This window comes from Lagenorhynchus albirostris, chromosome 1 (assembly GCF_949774975.1).
Source record: "Lagenorhynchus albirostris chromosome 1, mLagAlb1.1, whole genome shotgun sequence".
Taxonomy (NCBI): Eukaryota; Metazoa; Chordata; class Mammalia; order Artiodactyla; family Delphinidae; genus Lagenorhynchus; species Lagenorhynchus albirostris.
Genome location: NC_083095.1, coordinates 56,630,587 through 56,656,932, shown reverse-complemented (window position 1 = coordinate 56,656,932; position 26,346 = coordinate 56,630,587). Strand labels below are relative to the sequence as shown.

At 35.1% G+C, this 26,346-nt stretch overlaps 1 long non-coding RNA gene across 1 annotated transcript in view; it reads right to left on the bottom strand.

Moving 5' to 3' along the window:
• The window catches only part of LOC132530417 (uncharacterized), a 425,095-nt gene that overhangs the window by 361,322 nt on the left and 37,427 nt on the right, over window positions 1-26,346 (bottom strand). The window lies entirely within an intron of this gene.

Below are 26,346 nucleotides of genomic sequence, written 5' to 3'. Positions count from 1 at the left end.
AGGTTGTCCACTAATATATCTCTGTTGATTTGTGTGTGCCCTTTAACTGCCATTTTCTAAAATTTTTTTCAATAAAAGGAAAGATGTGAAAAAATATGAGAGAAAAGTCAAGAATTATGAATTAAAATAGTATTTAAATAGAGCATTTAAATTTACAGAACAAAGATGTTCTACCTAGTTGTTATATTTAAAGAAAAAAGATGTCTTTTATTTTAATTGAGATGTAATTGGTATATAACATTATATTAGTTTCAGGCGTGCAACATAATGATTTAATGTTTGTATATATTGCAAAATAATCACCACAATAAGTCTTGTTAACATCCATCACCACACAGAGTTACAATTCTTTTTTATGATGAGAATTTTTAAGATCTACTCTCTTAGCAAGTTTTATACATACAATGCAGCATTATTAACTATAGTCAACGTGCTATGCATTACATCTCCATGACTTACTTTATAACTAAAGAATCAGATTTCTCTGCCAGAAAACATGAACGAGTGAAAACTGAGAATTTTAAAATAACAGAATTTTCAAAGTAATAAGAAACTTGAGATATCATTTAATTATTCAATCTTGGATTTTAGAAATAATGCTCAGAAAGTCAGAGTAACTTGGTAAACTGCACACAGGTAGTTAATGAAAAAGACAGAATCCACTTGTTCCAATATCATTATGTCTTAATATCTTTTAAGACAACTCTGCCCCACACAGCCATACATACACCTCCTCCCAGGGCTCTTGGTGTCCTCCCTTCCATATTGACATAATTATCTAAAAGTATCAGGCAATAGCAAAGTTGCTTGACACCACTCCCTTTTTCTTCACACCATGTAATGTTTGATAACCATCAAGATACTCTGAAAGGTTAGCTTTATCTCCTATCTTTCTTGGGGATTCTTCAGCACCAGCCTTCTCTACATGGGTGCTCAGATCTGTATTGCTCTATGCAAGCAGTAACTCTGCATCCAAAATATACAGCTCAAACTTTTCAAAAGTATGAAAGAATTTAATGCTGTGTTAGTTTGTGTCCTGGTGAAATCTGAGTTTTCTACTAAAGAGTAAAAATATTAAAAGTAATCAGTGAGGGCTTCCCTGGTGGCACAGTGGTTGGGAGTCCGCCTGCCAATGCAGGGGACATGGGTTCATGCCTCGGCCTGGGAAGATCCCACACGCCGCGGAGCGGCTGGGCCCATGAGCCATGGCTGCTGAGCCTGCGCGTCCGGAGCCTGTGCTCCGCAACGGGAGAGGCCACAACAGTGAGAGGCCCGCGTACCGCAAAAAAAAAAAAAAAAAAAAAGTAATCAATGAGCCAAATATGAAAGTCTATTTGACATTATTAAATATTTCCTGAAAAATCTCACTATATCTTCTGGGTTCTTTTCTTTTTACATGATCAAAATTATTTCTCATCTATTTCAGGTGGTCACATGCACCCAGCACATAGAAAAACACACTCATTGCTGAACTCACTTCATTCAATAGATGTTCTGCTTTTCCAATGTATTAGGCTACCTCCCAGTTAAACGTTGTAATTATGCATTTAAATCATTCCCAACTCATGAGAAGAAGTAGCAGTGCATTACCCTCATTTAAAGCCTTTTCTTTTAGGGTGCTGCAGACAATTCAAAACTATTTTTGACAAGCAATCCTGAATAAAACTTTCTTTTTACTTTATTAATGTACCAGTTAGGAAGAATCTTTACTGCTGACAGAATTTCAGAGATTCTCCATGACGATCTTCAGAGAAACTACTGGCCATGCTACCATAAGTGTCCACAGTGCCTGATGTTGATTTTTTGATGGTTCTTTTGAAACCGAGCAAAATCCTGTGGGGTTCCTGGGCATGGAAGACTTTCTGTCCCCCATTTCTTGTAGGGAACAGACCTCCAGCCTCCATGACCTTCCCAGAGTTCCAAAGGGCAGATTCAGACAGTTGCTAATCTGGGAAGGGAAGGGATGCTGACAAGGGAGGGGCAGCCAAGAAACAATGGTGCAGCCTTGGGGAAGGGTCCTGGTCCCACCTCAAGGAATACACATAACAATTCCTTTAAACTATTATTCTTTATTGTAACACAAGAAACAGTTGCTACAGTATAAAATTATGGTTGTTTTCTATTATGACTAAAAATAGCTAGTGGGGATGTAATTCAGAGAAATATAATGCAAACCTTATTTTGTCTTTAAAATTTCTAAATATGACAGATGTTGCTTCAGTCCATATAATAAATAATTAAACAGTTCCATGAATAAACTCAATAGAAATAAAACTACAGGAACACTTTCTAGCAACATTATCATCTCAGGTAATTTAATAAGTTAGGGCAAAGCTATGAAGAACTAAGAAAAAAAATAAATGTTTTCTTCACAATAAAAGAGTTTTACCAGGGAAGTAAGTTGAAAGTGGTACAAATTAAGAGAAGCAAAATAGTTTTGATAATTACAAGTGATTGAATAAGTGAATATATGTGATATAAGCTGTAAAATAATAAAACACTAATTTCTAATTTACATCACTAGATATATGTCAATATGCATACAGATAAAAGTAAAAACCTATAAACATAAAAATGTTTACACTTAAAGTGAATGAGTTACTAAGTCCTCCAAAAGAGAATTTTTTAAGAAAAAATGAAATGCTAGTGTTTTACAAATTTTAAATGAAAGAAAATTAGTCTAAATTTAGGTTTGATAGTGAATATTCTAAATTTTAAAGAAAAAATTAAGCATCATTATCATGTTTTCCTTACCTGAGGGAAAATTACTTTCTCTAAATTACTACTGTATTTGATTATTTATATAATTTCTTCCCATATGACTCTTCTCATTAATGATTTTGTTTTGTTTCTCCCTGGTTTCAGAAGAAATCTAAATATGAACTTCCTCCTTCTGATATTTTTGTGTACATGAAGAGTATATTTAGGTTGGTAAAATGTATACATATATACACATATTGACTATATTTCTTACAGATAGGACTGTTCATTCATATTTATATATATATGCACATATTTATCTATATGTACTCAAGTCCCTCCCCCTCAAGACTACTGCCTATATTTGAGTCCACTCATAGTTCCTTGATTTTAGGCTTAGGGAAAGTTGTAGTTCTCTTGTTAAAAGTCAGTATTTCTGGGGCTTCCCTGGTGGCACAGTGGTTGGGAGTCCGCCTGCCGATGCAGGGTACGCGGGTTCATGCCCCGGTCCGGGAAGGTCCCACATGCCGCGGAGCGGCTGGGCCCGTGAGCCATGGCCGCTGGGCCTGCACGTCTGGAGCCTGTGCTCCGCAACGGGAGAGGCCACAACAGTGAGAGGCCCGCGTACCGCAAAAAAAAAAAAAAAAAAAAAAGAAGTCAGTATTTCTAATTAAGATCTTGTATCCCACACATTCTACCTTTCTGAAAACAAAATGTTATTGTTTTCTTCATTTTCAAATTATAACACGCCTTAAGCATATATACCTGCCCAATATGGTGCTGGTAAAAATGATTTCTGCTTAATGTTACATAATCCTTAAAAATAGTTTTCTATTTCCTTTCAGTATATTCCCAATTGATTTAATGTATATATGCTCATATTTTATGTTCATATAAATTCATTAATTTCCCACCTGAAATTATTTTGGTTTTTTTATCTGTGTCAGACAAGGAAAATAAAAGCATTTTTATAATTTTAAGGTGAAAGGAATGAGAATTAAAAATTACTATAGCTCCCAGTAGCAGCTCTTCCTGGATGTCAGAGATTCCTTTCTAACATTTCTCACACATAACGATCACAGTATCTAGGAGTTCGATGTCATATAACTTTGTATTTTCATTGTTTACCCATTGGGCAGTGTTTTCTCTAGAGTCAGCACCGGTCAGACTCCTAGCAAGTGAAATAAAAACAGGCTCAGCATCCTGGACCTGGTCTCTCTTGCTCTGGTGTTTCAGCTTTTCTCTAGTGACTGCAGCTGCTGCTGTCTATGGCCTTTGCCTCTGTGCCTATCCTGAGCTTCGGAATATTCTCCCTCTCTGGCTCCAGAGGACTGATATCTTAAACTTAGAGGGAACTTCTGCTCTCTAGCGATCCTGATAAGGATTAAGAAAAAACATGGACCCCTAGGGTTGCCTTTTAAGTCAACCCTAGAAGATCTTGGAAGATCTTACAGTGCACTTTAGATATGTCATATCATAAATGGTAGCCTCCTTCTCCTCTGAATAGCAAAGATTGATGCCATGTCCTGCCCACTATCTGCTGCACACAGTAAGTAGGGTGTAGCTCTAGGACCTTGATTCAGATTTTTCTTGCTCCAATGATGTGCTGAAACATTTCTGCTGGACTCCTAGACTCCCACAAGGCTTTTTAGCTCAGCTTGGTTTAAGAAAAGGAAAACAGAGGAGAGCAGCCAGGATGGCAGAGTAGAAGGATGCTAAGCTCACCTTCTCTCATAGGCATACCCAAATCAAAACTAACTGCAGAACAACCATTGATGAAAAAGACTGAAACCTCCCAGAAAAGATCATCTATACCTAAAGACATAAAGAAGGAACTGTAATAAGACAGGTAGGAGGGGCAGACTCACAATATAAACAAATCCCATACATTTTGGGTGGGTGACCCACAAACTGGAGAATAACTACATAGCAGAGATTCTCCCACAGGAGTGAGAGATTCTCCCATAGTAGTGAGATTCTCCCATGTCAAGCCCCCCAGCCTGAAGTTCTGGCCCTGGGAAGAGGAGTCCCCGGAGCATTTGGCTTTGAAGGTCAGTGAGACATGATTGCAGGAGCTGCACAGGATAGGGGGAAATAGAGACTTCAATCTTAAAGGGCACACATTAAATCTCAAGTGCACTGGGAGCAAGTACAAAAGGAGTAATTTGATAGAAGCTTGGGCCAGACCTATCTCTGGTCTTGGAGGGTCTCCTGGGGAGGTGGGGGAGCAGCTTTGGCTCACCCTGGGGACATAGACACTGGTGGTGGACATATAAGGAAGAATTTATCTGCATGGGTGCTACTGGAGGCTGACATCTTGGCACCAAGTTCTGGCCCCATCCAACAGCCTATAGGCTCTAGTGCTGGGATGCCTCAGGCCAAACAACTAACTGAGCAGGGAACACAGCCCCACGCATCAGCAGATAGGCTATCTAAAGACTTCCTGAACCCACAGTTGCCTCTAGACATGCCCCCAGACACAGCCTAGCCAGAGGGCCAAGACCCAGCTCCACCAACCAGTGGGCAGGCAACAGCCCCTCCTGACAAGAAGCCTGCACAAAGCTTTACCAGCTTCATCCACCGGGGGGGAGACACCATAAGAAAGAAAACCACAGCTCCACAGCCTGTAGACCATGTCTGCAAACACAGGCCAGATACTACTTTGGGACTAGCCGGCCCCTGGCCCTTGGGTGATGAGAGGGAGAGTACTGCTGGGGTGCATAGGATGTCTCCTACAGAGGGCCACTTGTCCAAGGTTGAGAAATGTAATTAACCTACCATCTACATAAAAATACAAATAGGAATTTAGCCAAAATGAGGTGACAGAGGAATATGTTTCAGAAAAAGGAACAAGATAAAACTCCAGGAGAAGAACTAAGTGACGTGGAGATAAGCAATCTATCTGAGAAAGAGTTCAGAGTAATGATCATAAAGATGATCAAAGAACTCAGGAGAAGAATGGATGCACAGAGTGAGAAATTAGAAGTTTCTAAGAAAGAATTAGAAAATATAAAGAACAACCAAACAGAAATGAAAAGTATGATAACCTAAATGAGAAATACACTAAAAGGAATCTATAGTAGACTAAATGAGGCAGAAGAAAGGAACAGTGAGCTGGAAGACTGAGTAGTGGAAATCTTTGTCACCAAACAGAAAAAAGAAAAAAAGAATGAAAAGAAATGAGGACAGTGGATGAATTTTATAGTGTGTAAACTATATCTCAATAAAATCATTTTAAAAGGAGAAACAGGAGGAGGAGGAGGAGAAGAAAACACCAAAGGAAGATACATGAAAGTTTGTGTGGAGGAAAATTTGAATTTAATTTGTGCTGTTCTAGTGGGAAGAACTAGAACTAATGAACCGAAGTGGAAAAAGGTAGATTTTATTTCATATAAGAAAAACTTTGTTCATCACCCTCTTCAAAAGAAACAGCCTGCATTATAAGATTGTTTTTCATCCCTGGAAGCTTAGTACTCTCCATAAAGAATATTACAAAATCAAGTTAGGAAGAAAGTTGAAGTAAACTATCACTATGATGCCTCCCAAATTTATGATTTTATGCATCCAAACCTTAATAAGTTATGTGCAAACAGTTTGTGATTTTGGTATCCAGAAACTGCTATATATTTAAATACAAACTGATTTTAAAGGGAAAGAAAAAGAAAGAAATGAGGACAGTTTAAGAGACCTCTGGGACAAAATCAAGTGTGGTAATATTTGCATTATAGGGGTCCCAGAAGGAAAAGAGAGAAAGAAAGGGCCTGAGTAAATATTTGAAGAGATAATAGTTGAAAACTTCCATAAAGGAAACAGTCACCCAAGTTCAGGAAGCACAGAGAATCTCATATAGGATTAACCCACAGAGGAACACAGAGATGGAGGAACATAAACCAGAATTTCTATCTTTTATTATCATTCTAGAGCCATGACCCCCACTGCTGCCACCAAATCCTCATACACTATTTTAAAACAGTGCTTGTCACCCCAGAAGTTATCTGACTGTTTACTCCATAGCTTGATGTATTTTCTCTATAATTCCCTGGGGTTAATCATAAAAGATGGCATTCAATACTTCAACATTTTTCTAAAAATATTAACAGGGGCTCATCTAAAATCCTATCATTGACATCTACTATTGGTAATTCTCTTCCTTCTTTTCCTTCCCTTCCTCCCTTTCTCTCTTTCTTTCTCTTTCTTTCTTCCTTTCTTTCTTTCTTTCTTTCTTTCCATTTTCTCTTTTCTGATGTTACTTTCAGCTGAAGGCATCAGTAACAGAAAAAATAACATGTACATTTCGTATTACCAAAGATAACCCTATAAAAGTTATGAATACATAAACAAATCTCAATTAAAGTAATAAAATTCACTTACAACTACTCAGAGATAATCACTGACAGCATGCTGTATGTTAACTTTTAATATTCTATTCTGCTTAAATTATAGTTGCAATTGTGTATACATACACACTTATTATGTAAGCATAATAAGTAATTTATATTTTCACATATGAACACCAGTTAAAATTTATTTAGATCCTAAAGAAATAGGCTAAAATGTACAAGTCAAAAGTTTTATATTTTTCTTTACAATTTCAGTCCAAATTATATAACATATGTACATTCTGAAATTATATAACAAATGTACATTCTGAAAAAAAAATAAAATTTTTCTGATATTCCACATTTAACATGTTTTACTCTATTAATGTTTTTTATAATTCATAACGTTTCTCAGAATTTTTCGAGAAAAGAACTTCAGAGGAAATCTGACTGCAAATGTGACTAAAGTAGGAATGAACACTTGTTCTCTGTACAACTCAAAAGCATTCTCTTTCTAGTTCAGTTTAGAAAATGTCAGTATTTGTATGACATTTTGAATTTCATCAAGGACATGTACCCATTAAAGGTGTTTTAAAAAATAGAGGAATTGAGAAATCATATAATTAACCTTTATACAAAAATGTTAGGGTTTCCTGATGATTTAAAGTTAAATCTGTGGTATTATGTGAAGCAGAGAAAGTTAAAACTTTTATTTATATTTTTCTCTATTCTCTATAGAAAAAAACGATTTATGGTTAAGTCTGTACTTTCTATACAATCAAGCTATAGAACAAAAAATTAAGATTCTGTTTAATATAATAAAATTACATATACAAATTTAACTGATAAATTATATAATACATATTTTCTGTCACTTGGCTTTTTTTTAAACATATTTTCTGTCACTTTTAATTTTCAGGGAAATACTATTTATGTAAGATATTTTATTCTATAAATTGAATAGTCATGTTGAAATTACCTTTTGACATATAGATGATATTGCTATATTTATTATATACTTTCATAAACATACCATTAAAAATTACCCTGAGAAAACTGAGATATGCTAAACCAATGACAGATTTAAAAAAACAAAAACAAATAAATAAACATGTATTTTTATATTCTTAGGTTCTTTATTATCTTAATAAAGAAACTAAGCCTGCATAAACCATTCTGAAGTGATGGCTCTAACAGGTGGAGAACTAATTCTATACAATCCCCAGAGCAGGTTCTGCCAGCAATACCATGACTAGAACATACTGCCACCACCACCTTTGTTGGGGCTCACTACATTTCAAACTCATGTTTAATCATAACATCAACCTTATGCAGTAGATACTAGTCTATTACTAGACTATGGATAATCAATAGTCATCAAATGGGTAACTTTGTGCTACATGAACACCAAATAAGATAGATTAGGATGAAAGTCAGATTGCAATTACATAGTAGGTAGATATAATACAATTAAATATTTTTGTGAGACCAGAGACCTCACTGTGTGACTATGTTCCCTGAGAAAAGCCAGAAGTCACTTCTGTTGGGAGACAGGTCTTTATGTTTCTGTATATCTTGCAAACAGAGGTGTTGGCTGTTTTTATTTCATACTACTTTTTCAAGTTTGTATTTATTTCAAAGTGCCTTAGCATATAGAATTTGTTTCTCTGGAGAAAAGGGAAGACTTATTTACTTGTATTCCATTATAAGAAGTCTGGGTTTGCTAATAAAGTTGGAGTTCCTCAGCTGTGAAACAAACCACCATGTAAGCAGCATTTACCTTAGCCTCTTGTTTCACCACTACAGTATTGTAATTGTGGGGGAAGTATATTAGTTTCCTACTGCTGCAAAACAAATTATCACAAACTTAGTGGCTTAAAACTATACAAATGTATTGTCTCACAGTTTCTATAAGTCAGAAATTTGGGCACATTGTGGTTGAATTTCCTATTCAGGCTCTTACTGGGCTAAAATCAAAGTGTGGAGCTGTGGTTCTCAGCAGAGACTTTTAGTTTTCTTCCAACATCATGAGATGTTGATAGAATTAATTTCTTTGCAGCTATAGGGACTGAGGTCCTTGTTTTGCTGCTACCTGTGTGCCAGGTTCTGCTCTTAGCTCCTAGAGGTCACCCAGAGTAGTGTAGATTATAGAAAGGCAAAGGTTAAATGGTAGCACTTTACCTTCAGAGAAAAGGCAGGTGCAATTATCATCAGCATTAATAGATAGAACATCTAGTAGAACCCTCACATTGGATTTATGACAGTGAAATGAGAATAGAAATATAGCAGAAAGACAAAAATGGAAGACTCAGTATGTGTCTACTTGCTTCAGCCAAGATAGTGCATCAGATGCATTGCTAGATTCCATTAGGAAATGCAGAGACTGGCAACCCATCAAAAACTGTAATATGGGTTCTGAATCATATCCTCATTTAGACACTTGTCCGGATCCTGGAAAACTAGATGAAACATGGCAAATGATGGCAAACTACCAGAATCTTACACAAGCTGGCCCCAGAACCAGCTGTTGTGTTGGAAAAGTGTCACTGCTACATTATAAATAGGAAAATGTGTTCTTTATTTTAATATGCCCATAAGTAGAGATCAAAACCAGTTATTCTTTTATGTAGGAAAGATAGAAGTAAACATTCGCTGTCTTATTCAAGATTATGTTAACATTTATTTTCTGTAAAAATAGTCTTCAGGGATTTTGGTAGTCTTGAACATTCCCAAGAACATCATGCTGATCTATATTGACGACATTATGCTATTATGGAATAGGGTTTGATAAGGAGGAAGTGGTTAAATACTCTGCTTGCCCTAAAAAGACACAGGCAGGCCAAAGGATTGGACATAAACCCCTTGCAGATGCAAAGACCTGCCACTCCAATGAAAGTATCAAGGATCCAGTGATCTGTGTCCTCTCAGAATTTCTGCTTTAAGTTAAAAGTCATGTTGCTACACTTCTGTTACAGACTGAATATTTGTGTTCCCCTCAAATTCCTATGGTGACATCTAAAAGCCCAATGTGACGGTGTTAAGTTATGGGGGCTTTGGGAGGTGATTCGTTCATGAGGAGGTAGCCCTCATGAATGATATTAGCACCCTCATAAAAGAGACCTCAAAGATCTCCCATACTTCCTCTACCATGTAAGGACACAATGAGAAAATTGCCATCTGTGAACCTGGAAACGGGCCCTCATCTAATGCAGAATCTGCCAGTGCTTTGATCTTGGGCCTTCCAGCCTCCAGAACTATGAGAAATCAATTTCTGTTCTTATAAACCATATAGTCTGTGGTACTCTATTACAGTAGCATAAATGGATTAAGATACTCAGCAAGTCAAGTGTCATAAGTGAAAGTAATAAGAAATAGCAAATAGCATAAGTGAAAGTAAGTGAAATAGCAATCTATCATACCCTAGAAATGGTACATTTGGGATGAAGCCCAAATAGTACAATTTTTTCATTTTAATTACTTCTCTTGCACCAATGCCTCCTTCTTAAATTGCACCTAGGGCCTAAAGTGGGGGAAATATTCTTTCCTAGACCAACTATTAGCAGACAAAAAAGAGCTCAGTTTGGTTAACAGATGGGTTGATCCAATATGATGTATTAAGTGAAAATTGAAGATGAACTGCCACAACACAGCGAACCAACTTAGGCATGGCTCAGAAGGATATTGGTAAAGGAAATTTTCCCAGTAGCAGAATCAATAGCTAATATATCATATTCTAATACATTGAATCAAAAGATAGAAGTATGTCTTGTTTTTCTAATAATTATTTCTAGTGAACCACTTAGAGAATTTTTGTCTCACATTCCTGAGTCCTTAGGCTTTGCTGGATCAGAGGTCTGGAATCCTAGTACTAGTAGTGAGAACTGATGAAATTCTTCCACTAGGGAGCACAGACAGATGTTACAGATATTATCACCTTGCAATCAGTTTGGGCTCCATACATGGAACAGCAGGCAAAGAGTTACTTGCAGGGGCTATTGGTTCTGATCACCGTTAAAAGCCAGGTTTGCTGCTCCACTATGGGTGTGGGAAAATGTAAGCATAAAATGCCTGGGGACTACTGGGGTGTCACATCATTTTTCCATGCCTGATGATAGTGTAAATGGGCAATTCCAACAATCATTTCCCACAAATGGTAAAGCAGGTAGGGGTTTTCATTTCTTCAGGGTAAAGTATGTGATCAAACAACCTAGAATTTCTGAAATACTAGCAAAGCGTGTGAACAATCTATAATTGATACTGGAGGAGGCAGATAATTCATGTTTGGAAAAAGTTGCAACAACAAGGAATGTAGCTAGTTCCAATAACACTCCTGAATTATGTATTTCGTAGAGAGTGCAGCCTATGTTCCTACACTACTCTAGGATTTATGGCAATTTTAGGTCCTTTCTGGTCTAAATAAATGTTTTTTGCTTTTGCTTTGATTGCTTGCACTCAAACTGAGGACTAATAGAAAACTGTATGTGTAAAAGACATTGGTCCAGAAAAGTTTTGTCAAGTGAAAGAGCAAACAGTAACACTAGGGAATACCAATATGTAAGGTTTGTGTAGAATACAAAGCTCTAAAGAGAATGAAATTGCTAAGCCAGAAGGCAGTAGGTAACTAATAATGTTGATGGTCCTAAGCCAAAATAAGATTTCAAGTAGGAGGGAGTGGTCAATAATGTCAGTTATTGTACAGAACTAAGCAAGATAAAAATAGAAATATTCTTTATTATTTTTAATATGGAAATTACTAGGTATTTTGTTATTAGACAAGCTTTCTCTAATTATAAAACTCAATAATAAATGGACTTTGGGGGAGGGGGATCAAGATGGTGTAGTGAAAGGTCATGGAGCTAATATCCTTCCACAAACACATCAAATATACATCTACATGTAGAACAAATATCATGGAAAATTAACTGAAAACTGGCAGAAGAACTCCTATACAACCAAGGCTGCAAGAAAGATTGCACATAACTGGGTAGGATGGGGAAAAAGGCATCTGGTTGAGACCTATATGCCTGGGAGTGGTCTAAGAAGAAAGGAAAGACTGCACAGGCAAACTCTTGCCCTGGGATGTGAGCCACAGACTGGATATCCCAGTGTTGGGGCCCTATATGGAGGAGATAAGCCCCCTTGGTTTCTGGGAGAACTACTGGGACACATAGAGTGGCCGGAAAAGCCTAGACTCCACTTGCAAGGAATGCATGGGTGCTGGGAGGAGAGAGCTTTGCACTGGTGGCTGCTGCCCTACCACTCTCATTAACCCAAGCTGGACAAACACCCTGGCCCCACACCAGAGCTTGGCACAGGATCTAGGATAGCTGGGTCCTAGGAAAAGACTTTACCTGGTGATGCAGAGATGGCCAGGGGTCCTAGGGACTGGTCCAGTAGAGGTGGCAGTGGCCACTGTTAGCACATATTCAGATAGTACCAGGGCAGCAGCCCAGACCTCTGGTGACAACGCAGCCACTCAAGCCCCCGTGACTAGCACATCATGATCCCCACTCCCAGGCCAGCAAATGCTCTGACCCTGCCCACTCCATGCTACAGCTGGGTATTGGATCTGGGGCTGTCAGGTCCTGAGAAAAGACTCAATCTAGGGATGCAGAGGAGAGATCCCAGTGCGGGGAGAAGAAATAACATAAACTTAAAGAGAACAGAGCCTACTTGAGCCCAACCCTCAGGGCTTCCACTCCATTAACTGGGGAAGCAGACCCTGCCCCTGACAGGGAAGCTACAGCTATGGAGCAGAGAGGAAGTCTCACCTCACACCCTGCTCAGGCTTTAGCTCCTCCAACACCAGGCATACTTTCTATCAAGGTGTTACTGGCCAGCACATCCTGAGGAAAGGCATGGCTGGTGTCCACATCAAATCCATTCCTGGGCACACACAGTCTAAATACAGACACCCCCCCCCCACATAAAAATACCTTTTCAAGTTCACAATAGATAACTGTTTCATCAAAATTCACAGAGACAAAGAAAGATAAGTAAAATATAAAGGCAGAGGAACTACTCCCAATTGAAAGAGCAAGAGAAAACACCTGAAAAAATAATGAAACAGAGATAATTAGTCTACCAGACACTGGGTTCAAAAAGTTGGTGATAAAAATAATGCTAAATGAATAAAGAAAGAGTATCAATATAAATGTAGATCATTTTAACAAGGAAGTATAAATTATAAAGATAATCCAATCAAAAATATACAATTCAATTTCTGAGACAAAATACACTCTAGAAACAATGAATAGCTGAATAAATGACACAGAAGAAAGCATTACTGATCTGGAAGATAGAATAATAGAAATCACCTATTTACAACAGTAGACAGAAAAACAAACAAAAAATTAAAGTAGCATGTGAGATAGATCTATGAGATAATATAAAATGTGCCAACATGTGCATAAAAGAGGTTCCAGAAGGAGAAGAGAGAGAGAAGGGGATTAAAATGTATTTGAAGAAATTATGACTGAAAACCTCCCAAACAGAAAGAAGGATACAGATATCTAGGAATAGGAAGCACAGAGGGTCCCAAATAAGACACAAAGGGAACAACTGACAATAATACATAATAGTAGGAGACTTTAACACCCCACTGACATCAATGGACAGATCACCCAAACAGAAAATAAATAAGGCAACAGAGGTCCCAAATGACACAATAGATAATTATCTGCTGGACACTACATCTAAATAAAGCAGAATACACATTCTTTTCAAGCACACACGGAACTTTCTCCAGATAGACCATCTGCTAGCTCACAAAATAATCCTTAACAAATTTAAGATGATAGAAATTATATCAAGCATCTTTTCCTACCACAATGGTATGAAACTAGAAATCAACTACAGAAAGAAAAACAAGAAAAGAACAAACACTCAGAGACTAAATAAACAACATGCTACTAAAAAAACAATGGGTCAAAAATAAAATCAAAGAAGAAATTAGAAAATACCTCAATACAAATGTAAATGAAAACAACACTTTACAGAAAGGGATGAAGAAAAAAGCAGTTCAAAGAGGAAATTTCACAACCATATAGGCCTTCCTTAAGAAACAAGAAAAATCTCAAATAAACAACCTAACCTACCACCTAAAGGAATTAGAAAAAGAACAAACAAAGCCTAAAGTCAGAAGGAAGGATATAATAAAGATCAGAGAAAAAATGAATAAAATATAAATTAAAAAAACAATAGAAAAGATAAATAAAATGAGCTGATTTTCTGAGAACATAAACAAAACTGATAAAGCTTTAGCTAGGCTCACCAAGCAGAAAAAAGGATCTAAATAAACAAAATAAGAAATGAAAAAGGAGAAATAATAGCTGATACCATAGAGATATGAAAAAAAAAATAAGAGAATACTAGAAACAGTTATATACCCACAAATTGAACAAACTGGAAGAAACAGACAAATTTCTAGAAACGTATAACCTGCCAAGACTGAATCAAGAAAAAACAGATAATTTGAACACAACAATCACTTGTAGTGAAATTTAATTTGTAATGAAAATAATCCCAGCAAACAAAAGTCAAGGAATGGATAAACTTTACAGGGAAATTCAATTAAACATATAAAAATTTAAAGAAGAACTTATACATATCCTTCTCAAACTACTCCAAAATATTGAAGAGGAGGGAACACCCCCAAATTCATTCTATGAAGCCACCATCACCTGATACTAAAAGCAGAAAAAGACAGTAAAAAAATAAAATTATGTCCAAAATTTTTGATGAATATAGATGCAAAAATCATCAACAAAATATTATCAAACCAAATCCAAAGATACATGAAAAAGGATTATACACCATGATCAATTTGGATTTATTCCAGGCTCACATGGATGGCTCAACATATGCAAATCAATCAATGTGATACACCACATTAACAAAAGAAGAGACAAAAACCAAATGATCATCCCAATAGATGCAGAAAAAGTATTTGACAAAATTCAACATCCATTCATGATAAAAATTCTCATCAAGGTGGGCAGAAAGGGAACATATATCAACATAATAAAGCCCATTCATGACAAACCCATAGCCAACATTATACTCAACTGTGAAAAGCTGAAAGTCTTCTCACTAAATTCAGGAATAAGATAAGGATGCCCATTCTTGTTGCTTCTATTTAACATAGAATTGGAAGTCCAAGCCACAACAATCAGACAAGAAAAATAAATAAAAGGTATCTAAATTGGAAGGGAGGAGGTGAAACTGTCGCTATTTGCAGATGACATGATACTCTATAGAGAACTGTAAATTCTCCACCCCAAAACCATTAGAACTAATACATGAATTTAGCAAGGTTTCAGGATACAAGATTAATATACAGAGATCTGTTGTGTTTCTATACACTAAACATTACATATCAGAATGAGAAAGTAAAAAAACAAAAAAAAATCCTGTTTAAAATCACAGCAAAAAAATAAGAAAAGTAGAAATAGACTTAACCAGGGAGGTGAAAACTATACACTGAAAACTACAAAACACTGATGAAGAAAACTAAAGATGATTCAAAAAAATGAAAAGATATCCTATGTTCCTGTATTGGAAGAATTAATATTATTAAAAATGGCCAAGAACCCAAAGTAATCTACAGATTTAACACAGTTGCTATCAAAATAACCAGGACATTTTTCACAGAACTCTAACAATCATAAAATTTACATGGGACCACAAAAGACCCCAAATTACAAAAGCAATCTTGAGACAAAAAGAACAAAGTTGGAGGTTTAACACTCCTATACATCAGACTGTACAACAAAGCTACAATAATCAAAACGGTATGGTAGTGGCACAAAAACAGACACATAGATCAATGGAATAGAATAAAGTGCCCAGAAATAAACCCACACACTATGGTCAATTACTCTACAACAAAGTAGGCAAGAATATACAGTGGAAAAAAGAAAGTCTCTTCAAAACTGGTGCTGGGAAAACTAGACAGCCACATGTAAAACAATGTAATTAGAACATTTCCTCATACCATTTACAAAAATAAACTCAAAATGTCTTAAAGAACTAAATGTAAGACATGAAAACATAAAACTCTTAGAAGAGAACATAGGCATAAAACTCTTTGACATAAATTGAACCAATATTTTCTTGAATCAGTCCCTCAAGGGGAAATGAGAGGAAATAAAAGCAAAAATAAGCAAATGGGACCTCATTAAACTTAAAAGATTTTGCACAGCAAAGGAAACCATCAACAAAATGAAAAGACAACCTATGGGACGGGAGAAAATATTTGCAAATGATGTGATCAACAAGGGGTTAATATCCAAACAGTTCATCAACTGCAATATCAAAAACAAACAAACAATCCAATCAAAAATGGGTAGAAAACTTGAATACACATTTTTTTCTTTCCAAAGAAGACACACAGATGGCTAACAGGCACATGAAAAGATGCTCAACATTGCTAATTATTAGGGAAATACAAATCAAAAGCGCAATGAGATATTACCTCACAACTGTCAGACTGGCTGTCATGAAAAAGTCTATAAAAAACAAATGTTGGAGAGGATGTGGAGAAAAGGAAACCCCCGTACACTGTTGGTGGAAATGTATTAGTGCAGCCACTAGGGAAAGGGTCTTTAAAAAAATTAAGGAGGTTCCTTTAAAAAATTAAAAATAGAATTACCATATGATCTAGTGATTACACTCCTAGGTATATATTGGGAAAACACTAATTCAAAAAGATACATTCACCCCAATGTTCACAGCAGCACTATTTACAGTAGTCAAGACATGGAAGCAACCCAAGTGTCCATCAACAGATGACTGGCTTAAGAAGATGTAGTATATATATACAGTGGAATATTACTCAGCCATAAAAATGAATGAAATACTGCCATTTGCAGTAACATGTATGGACCTAGAGAATATTATGTTTAGTGAAATAAGTCAGAGAAAGAAAAATACTATATCACTTATATCTGGAATCTAAAAAACAATACAAATAAATTTACATACAAACTAGAAATAAACTCATAGACACAGGAGAAAAAACTTATGGTTGCTGAAGGAAAGAGGGAAGGGGGGAAGGACTAATTAGGGGTCTGGGTTTAACAGATATACAAGCTACTATATATGAAATAGATAAGCAACAGGAATTTACTGTATAGCAAAAGGAACTCTACCCATTACCTTGGAATAATGTATAATGAAATATAATTTACAAAAATACTGAGTCACTATGCTGTTCACTTGAAACTAACACAATATTGTGAAGTAACTATACTTTAATTAAAAAAAATAGTATGTGCTTCTCTTGCATCCATTTTGTTTTACTCCAGTGACTGCATTTTCATATTAGTAATATTAATTTTTACATTCACTATTTTCAAGTGGTTCACATTTCCAAAATATTTTCATATTTTTTTTGGGGAAATGTTTATGCTTATTTAAAATTTTTGATTTGATGTTTCATTCATCCATCTGAAAAAAAAGAAATAGAAAATATAAAGGAAAAAAGATGTGAGCATACAAGAAGATGTATTAATATCCCTATAATAAGAATCCAAAATTAAGGGAAATAGAAGTAATAAGGGAGGAAAATATTTGAAGAAATAATGATTAAGAATTTTCTCATATTCAAGAAAGAGAAGAGACCTTCAACTTATTGTGCTCATATAATGAAAAATGTCAATGTTGAAAAAAAATCCTTAAAGAGTAGTGAAATTTAAGAACACAATTCAACTAAAGTATGCACATTCTTTTCAACTGTACACAAAAAAAGGCAATATACAAAAATAAAGGATTTTTGTACACCAGCAATTAACAAAAAAAATAGTTGAAACTAATAGTTTAAAATTGAATCCAAACAAGTGAATTATCTGGGGATACATTTAACAGTATATGTGAGAGATCAGGCTCCTGGTCAAAAAAACTAAGTGTGGTTTTTCAGACCCAACCTTAGGCAATTACAGAGGCGTTACCTGGCTGGTCCCATGAGGAAGACCTGTCTTCACACTAGATTTGGTGCACTGTTAGCACATTGCAGTCCCTGAAGGTAGTTACAGCAAGAACTCTTGCTCCTCTGGCTGGCCACATTCTCATGCATCTCTGCATTCCTTGCCCAGGCACCTCCACTTGGAGGTCTCCTTGTAAGGGAAACTTGAAGATATTTTTCTCCACTCTCAGTGAGTATTCAGTATTTTTCCACTCCTACTACTTTCCCCTTCCTTTACCACTGTACACAGCTCCATAAAATGGTAGGAGTCTTTTATTCAGGACACTCTCAACAGTGTAATTATCCCTTGCAATGGCCTCTTATGTGCTGATCCACCTGAGTACAGTTCCTTGAGGGAAAATGGAACAGGAGGCAATGGGCACCTTTTCTGCTTTTAGACTCTTGCTTGTACTATGGCAGTAAGTGATTAAAGGCTTGACTGTCATTTTTACCTTTGGCTTGTTGCTTTAAATGCCTATTCTGACACCTGGAAATGCAGCTCTCGCTTCAGCTCAGCTGAGTCCCTGACAATGTCTTTAAAACTTGTACACTGAAAACTACACACAATCTTGAGAGAAATTAAAGAAAGAGACATGTTATATTCAGGAACTGGAAGAATCAACATTTTGAAGATACCATTTCTCAATAAGTAATCTATAAATTCAGAGTGATCTCAGAATCCCAGTAAGACGTTTTTGGAAACAAAAACAAATTTGAAAAGTCTATTAGTCAAATGATTTGAAATTAAAAAAACAAAGTTGAAAGATTTGTATCTGACTTAGATATAGTATTCAAGAGAGTGTGGTTTTTAAATAAGAACAGGCATATATATTAATGGAACAGAAGATAGATTCCAGATAGACCCACATACAAATGGTCAAGTGATCGTTTTATTCTTTCCCAGATTTTTTCTAACATTTCATGCTGAAATGATTTTTAACTTCCAGAATAGTCGAAAATAGAGCACTGACATTTCCCAAAACCCTTCACCCAGCTTTCCATAATGTTAACGTTTTAAATAATCATGGCAAATTTGCCAAAATCAAGAAGTTAATATTGGTAAAATACTAGTAACTAAACTATTGACTTTACTTGGATTTCATCAGTTTTTCTACATTTTTTTTGTTCCAGATGCAAACCAGCATACTACACCGAATTTAGTTTTCATGTCTCCTTAGTCTCTTGCAATCTGTGACAGTGTCTCTGTCTTTCCTTGTTTTTCACAATCTTGACACTTTTGAAGAGTGCCTTAGATCTCTCCCTGCTTACCTGAGAAATCATAGGAAAACTCAATCCTTTAATCTATTTAAGTCAAGTTTGTTCTACCACTGAATGCTATATATTTTGAGATTTTTCATTATAATTATTGATAAAAAAAATTTTGGAAGTCATTTCGTTAAGTTAAAAATATTTTACCAAATATTTTATCTCATGTCTTTGTGAGATTTCCTTTATTTCTTGCCAGGAAGTTATCATTTTTGCATCTCAAGCCAAAGTACAGAATATTAAATCATTTTCATCTTCACCATCTAATTAACCAACTGTTCAACTGCACATTGCCATTTCTCTTCTAACATCTCAAGTTTTAACTAGAATAAAAATTAAAACAATCTATATTCTCAAATTTTTCCAATATCTTTTGCTCAAGTTCTTTACTTCCAAAACGTTTTGCTTATAGAGATGTTGTATAGCTACATAATTAATACCTTGTTAATTTGTATAAAGTCATTGTTCAATTACTTTCTCTTCTATTGTAGTAACATTATTCTATTGTCATATATTTTGAGTAGATAAGCACTTTGTTTTCCTTAGTTAGTGGAGTTTTGTTGGACATAGAAAACAATGTAAATATTTATCCTAGTGGCATATGTAAAGAGAGATGAACTTTTTTTTTTTTTTTTTTTTTTTTTTTTAGAGATGAACTTTTTTACAATAGCTCAAACTACCTTGATTGGGAAGGTATAATGGGAACTTATACATATCTACAGAAGATTTAAGTTATTTTTAATACTCCATTTTATTCTGATTTTATTTCTAATTTTTTAACTTTATGAAAAGTGTGTTCACAAGGTTGACAAAATGAGGTTAAAAACAGAAGGTTAAAAAAATATACTCAATTAAACAAATATTCTACTTTTTCTACAAAGATTACCTTTTCTGAGTGCTGCAATCTATAAATAAAGCTGTTGAAATGCTTCACTTATGTTTCTGGCATTAAAATCAGTACAGAATTCAAATTAAATGCTCCAATAAACAAGGCTCTAATTATTTTACCTGACTGCATATTCAAGTAATACTTCTTGTATTATTAAAGTTTCACTATCCATTTTTCTTTTATAATTCATTTTGTAACTCATATAGGTATTGACATAAAAGCAAATCAATAGATTAGGAAAATATATTTTTTATTCATGCTAACTATAATATTTTTTAGTTTAAATATGAATCTAATAATGCAGCCATCACCACATCACCACTCTGTAATTCCAGAATATTTTCATCACCACAGTTAGAAAATGTACCTATTAGCAGCCACTGCCTCTTTCTTCTTCCCCTCTGCCCCTGGAAACCATTAACATATGCTCTGTTTTTAGGGAAATGTCGATTCTGACTTTACATATAAATGGAATAACACAATAAGCATTTGTGTCTGGCTTCTTTCCAATATTTAAATGTTTAAAGATTCAACCATGATGTGGCATATATTCACACTCCAGTTTTAAGTCTGAATACTATTCCAATGTATAGATATACTATATTTTATTTATCTTTTAATCAGTTAATGGACATTTTGGGTTGTTTCCATTTTTTGGTTATCATGAATAATGCTGCCATAAACATTCATGTACAAGTTTTTATGTGAACATGTTTTCAATTTTGAGGGGTATATACCTAGGAGTTGAATTATTGAATCATATGCTAATGCTATGTCTAACTTATTGAGAGACTGCTAAAAATATTTTCCTAAGTGGTTGCAATCTTTTATATTCCCACCAGCTATGTATGACTGTTTCCATTGGTATATATCCTTACCAATACTTGCTATTGTCTTTTGCTTAATTAAAGTCATTCTAGAGAAAGTGAATTTTATCTCCTTGCCATTTTGATTTACATTGCACAGATAACTAAAGATGCTGAGAGTCTTTTCATGTGCTTATTTGCCATTTGTGTATCTTCTTTGGGGGAAATTCTATTCAAATCCTTGGCCCATTTTTAAATTGAATTTTTTTGTCTTTTAAACGTTGAGCTTTTAATAAGAATTCTTTATATAATGCAAAAACCTTATGTGATATGTGATGTTTTCCATGAAATTTGGGATTTTTCAGCAATTTTTTCTTCAAATAGTCATTCTGCCTTTTATCTCCTCTCCTTCTGGAAATCCTATTATGTGTCTGTTACTATCTTTTATGATGTCTCACAGGTCTCTGAGTTCATCTTTCTTCATTCTTTTTTCTTCTCTTCTAACAGACTGAATAATTTCCATTAACCAATCTACAAGTTCATTGATTTTTCTCTTCTGTCTGCTTAAATCTGCTGTTGAGTTCCTTTGGTAAATTTTTTCATTTCAGTAATTAAACTTTACAACATCCAGAATTTCTATTTGATTCTTTGTCATCTCTTGGTTGATGTTCTCTATTTGTTGAGACAGTATTCTCATTTTTTAATTCTTTAGACATGTTTTCTTTAGTTCTTTTAGCATATTCTAAAAAATTGATTTAAAACATTTGTCTAGTAATTCCTATGCCTGGACATCCTCAAGGACAATTTCAATTGACTGTCTTTTTTGCTCCTATGTATGAGCCATGCTTTTGTTTGTTTGTTTATTTGTTTTGGTATATTTCTTAATTTTTGATTGAAAACTATAAATGCTATGTAATATAAATTGGCAACTCTGGAAATTATATTCTTTCTCTTCCCTAGAGTTTGTTTTTGTTGCTCTTTGCTGTTTGTTTCCTGATATGATTCTGTAAGTTCTGTGTTGTCATTCATGGACACTGATGTGTTTGATTGGTTAGCTTAGGGGTCAGCTAATGTTTCCACAGATATTTCCTTAAATGTCTGAAACCAATAATTCAACCAATCTTTGCTGAGAGGTTTTGTATGAGTATTGGTGTATGCCTTTACACTTCACCAGGCATTTTACTTTACCTTAGCCTTTACTTCTTGATTGAGCAGAGCCTCGAGATTTTATCTAGAGATAAAAGCTTAAAGCTTTCTTAGGTCTTTCCTAAACTTATGCTCAGTCATGATATGCACATGGTCCTATGACGCAAGTGACCTTCCAGATTCTCAGGAGTATTTCATAGTATTTCTAAGCCTTTATGAACATCTCATTCTCCAGCTCTTTCTTTCAAGTTTATCTGTAATTTGCTACAGCTGTTATCCACTGCGCCAGGAAGCCACAGAGTTAAAACAACTGATTTCAATGGTTTTTGATAGTGATCCCATGGAAACATACTTTTGAACTGGGTAAGTTCTGAGTCAGGTCAAATAAATCAACTTTGCAAGTGGGTTTTCCTGGGAAATTTAAAATAATGACAATTATCTAAGAATGAAGCTTTGAAAAAGCTTCAGTCACATTTTGACCCCTTAGGTGGCTACCAGGCTGCTGGCTTTTATCTTGATTGTGAGACTGTTAGTTTTTAAAGCTACTGCACAACCTGGGGGAAATAAGAATAGAGTCAGTTAAAGTGCTACAAACCTTGCTGTTCTTACAGAGATTCAGCCATTTTTCTTGGACTAAATGCTTCTCATTTGCTGCACGCCTTTGGTCAATTTTCAGAAGTCTGAAAAAGTTAATTCTAAAAATTCTTTCCAGTGTTGTCATTGATTTTATGGAGGAGAGAATTTCCAGTGGTCCTCTCTCTGCCATTTCTCAGATGTCACTTTGTTGTTACTTTTAAGTGTCAATATAACTTACATGTCAGCTTTCAGTAGGTATACAATATACTACCACAACCACATGATAAGAAAATTCAAGTTGTAGTAGGGCATCTTATAAAAAATATGCCTGTAATGTTTATCTAAACTGTTGATTTTCCAGTTTTATAAACCTTTATTACAAAATAAAATATAACTGTGCAAGAGTTAAAATCACACCTACATAATGTATATAGAATCCAATACTAGTGAGAAAATTGGATAATTTTACATTCTACTGATATGGAAAATAATTAGTGGTAGGTAATTCAGAGTTAAAGTGTTAGATATATAGGCACACAAAATATATTGTCTATTTTGGAAATCATGTTAGGTCTGGAAACAGCAGACTGGAAAGAGGCCTAGAGATTTTGAGTTTGTTCAAGAAACACTTTATTATTAGGACTCACTATAATGTCTGAAGTCCCTAAATTACAACTCTTCATTCTTGCTTGTTGAAGAGGAGGCAGCACCAGTAATTCTCTCATGCCTATGTCTTTCACAGCTAAACTCATATCAGTAACCTGTTAGGAAGCAATTAATTCTTTCTCATGTATGTCCCCTAAATTACTGAGTTGTTTATCAAGCCCTTTAACATGACATTACTTAGAACTCTCAATCTTGCCATTATTACATGTAATATTCAATATTCTGGCTTGTCTTCTCACTGATGTCAGAGTGAGACTCTTCAATCATCTTCATTAAGTAGCAATTATCTATCTGCATAGATAGATGACCTGCAGATTTTGCATAGTCATATTATTTTTCAAAAATAATTCCTCCAGACTACCTCAGGCAGGTCATGAGGAAGTTCTTTTAGATATTAACATAATGTTTATGTTATCTTGTGTCAAATTACATGACAGAGTCTACCAGCCCCCTTAAGACACACTTTGAGACTAGAGAATGCTGTATATAATACAGTACCAACACAGTAATATATCATTTAGTTCTAGGGCATCTCCTGATGATTTTTCATGAGAAAGCATGTCAATAACAAATACAATAGTATTTTCTTTTTCTTCCTTTCCTTCTCTAGCCCCTATGTCCAAAGACCTCTGCTGTGATTCTGTTTGAGGGTGTCAGGGTAGAAAAAATTTTCCTCTACACTTCTTGGTTCTTCTGTCTGGTCTAAGCATATATTGACATGAGGCAGATTAACGAGAAAATCAAACGAAAGTTTAATAACGTGAATTCTAATGTCTATGTTGAGGCAGTGCTATTTATGTCCCAGTTATTGACCATGGCTTTAACAAAATAGCTTCTTTGGAACCAATATGAAAACCAACCCTCTTTGAACTCTGTGGTAGGCAGAATAAATGCTTATAAAAAGATGTCCATTTCCTAATTCACAGAACTTTTGAATATGTTAAAGTTATATGTCAAAAAGGAATTAAAGTTGAAGAGGAAATTAAGGTTGTTATATTAGCTGATCTTAATAGCTGAGGATTATAGCCTGGGAGAAAGCCTCTCAGATAGCTCTGAGGAACTGTTCCAAAGAGGTAAGGGAGGAGCCAGAATATATAGGAACTTTTGCTGAAAAATAAAACATGTAGTTGAATGTCAAAAGATTACTACTAATCACAAAAAAACCCAGCTATCTCAGGTTAATGATTTTACTGCTTTTCTACATATGGGAAGATGCTAGAGTGTGGGATCATTGAAATTATTCCTTTGATATGCATCTTAACCACTATGGCCAGTATCCTGTTTACATACTTACACCATGGGGTCAGCTGCCTGCCCCGGCTGATAGCTTGAAAACAGGCAAAATTCCTTGTTTACTGGAATGGCAGGTAACATTCTTTGTTTACTAAAATGGCGGACAACATTCTTTGTCCACAAACCATTTTAATCACGTGAGTTCTTGGAAACAGAGGAGGGAAACAGAAGAGTGAGTCAGAGAGACATGATATAAGAAGAATCGTCATTTATGACTTTGAAGATGAAGGAAGAAAGCCTTGAGGCAAAGAATGTAGGAAATTCTAAAAGCTAGGAATGGCCTTCAGCTGACAACCAGAAACTAGACAGGGACATAGGTACTACATTTTCAAGCAACTGAATTCTGACAACAACATTAATAAACAGAAAACAGATGTTTCCCTAAGCCTGTAGAAAAAAAAATGCATCCCTCTCCATACCTTACTTTTAGCCCATTGAGACTCATGTAAGACTTTTGACATATAGAACTGCAAGACAATACATTTGTTGTTTTAAGCCAGTAAATTTGTATTAATTTCTTTTCATAGCAATAGAAATCTAACTTAAACCCAGACATAAAACACTAGTCTGAACTGGAAGATAAAGTGGATCTGTTGATTTGGTCCCATTTCTCTCTTCTCTACCAATGTAAAAACCCTTTTACTTAACCTGGGTCAACAAGTTCATAGATGTGTCTAGGAGTGGACATAGTTTAGAATCCCACTATGTTCTTTCTTATGTAACAACATTCTAATATGAAGAGTGGAACCTCAGCTTTGTCTACTCATTTCCTAATTATGATTTTTACAGTTCATGGAAAAGTCTGTAAGTTTTACTTATTGGTAACTACAACAAAAGTCTTTATAGCTTTTATTGCTAAATGGCTTCTAGACTAACATTTTACTGATGACCATAATTTAGTTTTGCTCAGTACACGCATAGGTTGAAAAAATTTAGCATATTTTAACACACAGGCACTTATGGAAGATACAAGAGGCTTAGTGTGACTTAAATGTTAGTCTTTGAATCTATTTTCAGGAAGAGAAAATAAAATAGCTATATTCAGCATTGAGAATTACTTTCCTTCCTAATCCCAAAAGATACTTTATATGAATATATTTATTTATATTATATAAAATACATATTCTTACCCAACTGCACCCAATAACCATTATGTCATGTAAATATTCTAAATTGGTCTTGGTTCAGGGAAAAATATGATTATTAGTTTCTAAGGACACTTCTGGTCTAAAAGAATTCATAAGGATGTTCTTAAGATAATGGCATTTTTAAATAATATTGGCAATTCCTCAAATTTCATCATTCATAGAATCTGAGTTGCATTCAAATCATGCATAGAATTTAACTTATTAAATGGTATGTATTAGTTAGTAAAACAGCTTGAATTTATATAGTATGAAAAACATAGGAAGCTGTGCCTCTTTTCCCCTGACTGATTATAGTAAAATGTGAGAGGAGAGAGATAAATTGAAGGAATTGTTAAACAACAAAACAAAACAAAACCAGAATTTGAAGTTTTGGAAAATTATCAGCCTATCCATATTGCAAAAAAGAGAAAAGTGTGCTCTAGAAAGAATATCAAGGGTATGGCGGAAAATCATTTGATAAAGAGGTCATGGGCACAACTCATGGCATCCAAGCCATCTCTGCAGAAGTTAGGATGCACAGGTCTAAAAATCAAGGGGTGGAAATGGAAGTGGCACCACCTACAATTACCCCTCA